Consider the following 1,913-nt stretch of genomic DNA (forward strand, 5'->3'; position numbering starts at 1 on the left):
TCTTAAGCCGTCCCTCTTTAGCTGAGACTCAAAGGTTTGGATTTGAAATCAAACAATTAATGAGGTTATAGTAGAGATTCTTCGCTTTCATTTGATGGTATTTCTGTACATATTGGTTTCACCATTCAGAAATTAGACATAGTCCCCGTATTTTAGTCCACCAAAAGTGATGGAACAGATTAATCAAATGTCCAAATTAAGCACTCATGTTTAGTATTTGGTCGACAATCCTTTGCATGCAATAACTGTCTGAAATCTGCAAACCATTGATCCCACCAGATGCTTTCTGGTGATGCTCTGCCAGGCCTGTACTGCATCCATCTTCAGTTATTGTTTGTTTTAAGGATGTTTTGCCTTAAGGCTCCTCTTCAGCAAATTAAATGCATGTTCAAAATTATTTAAATCTGGAGATTGACTTGGCCAGTCAACAACTTTCCACTTTTTGATCCTGAAAAACTAACAGTTGCTATGGCAGTATGTTAGGGGTCATTGTCTTACTGTATGGTGAAGCGCCAAATAATGAACTTGGAGGCATTTGCTTGTACTCGAGCAGACAAGATTTTTCTGAAATACAGAATACATTCTGTTGCTGCTGTCAGTAGTAACACCACCTATTAAAACAAGTTAGCCAGTTCTTGTAGTAGCTATACAGTACATGCCCAAACATAGCACCCCCTCCACCATGTCTCACAGATGCGGTGGTGTGCTGTAAATCTTGTGCAGATCCTTTTTTCTCCAAACTTTCCTCTTGCAATCACTCTGGTAAATGATAGTAGTCTTATCTTATTTGTCCACAATACCTTTTTCCAGACCTCTGCAGGCTTTGTACGTACTTTTTAACTGTATCCTGACCATCCTTTTTGAGGAAAACTAGTGGTTTGAACCTTGCAGTGAAGCCTCTGTAGTTTGGCTGGTGACGTATTCTGTGGATGGTAGTCTGTGACACATTCACGCCTACCTCAGCCTACCAGCCCGTTCGCGATTGCTGAACTCACCATCAATGATGTTCCAAACAGGTTGATTTTGGCAAGCCTAAGGTTTTGGCTATGTTCCTGATTTTTCAGCCTAATAAAAGGCTTCCTTGACTTTCATTGACACCTCTTTGGTCCTTATGTTGACAGACACCAATAGCAAACTCCAAAGGCAAAAACAAAGCCTACACATTGACATATCTCTTATGCCTGTACAAAAGATGTGACAGAACACACCTGACTTACCAGAAACACCTGTCAAAAATATTGTCCCGTTACTTTTGGGTACCCTGAAATAGGGGGACTATGTGATGTAATTTCTGAATGGTGAAACCAATATGTAGACAAATACCGTCAAATAAAAGCAGAATGTCTGACCTCACAGAAATTGTTCGATTTTAAATCCTAACTTTTGAAGTGTAGAGCCAAAATAAGAAAAAATGCTTCACAGTCCCATTACTTACGCCGGGCACTGTATTTCTTAATCATATTTTTCATAATCCAGGCACTGTATTTCATAATAATGTATTTTTCCATATGTTTTATGTTGCTAATATGTAGGTTGATATTTGGTAATACATAGATTTTATAGACAGTCAACCAAATAAAAAAAAAATGCAATTCCTATAATTTCTAAAGTATTCCTTCAGCAAACGAGTGCTTTATTTTTGTTTTCATCCGGAAGTCTTGTGTACCGAAGTGTACCGAAGTGTACCGTAAACATATTGTCCCCCACGAATGACGTGATCCTCTCAAACACGGTCTCTCCCTTGAACACAGCTCATGAATATTCATATATTTACCTAAACCATCCTAAAAAAAATAAAAAATAAAAAATGTCCTCATGCTCAGGACTTCCTGGTTATTGCTTGGGACGTAATCACGTCACGCCGTAACTGGTGGAGCCGCACAACCGCATTGTTGTTGGGGAAAGAAACCAGG

This window comes from Argentina silus (genome assembly GCF_951799395.1).
Source record: "Argentina silus genome assembly, chromosome: 3".
Classification (NCBI taxonomy): Eukaryota; Metazoa; Chordata; class Actinopteri; order Argentiniformes; family Argentinidae; genus Argentina; species Argentina silus.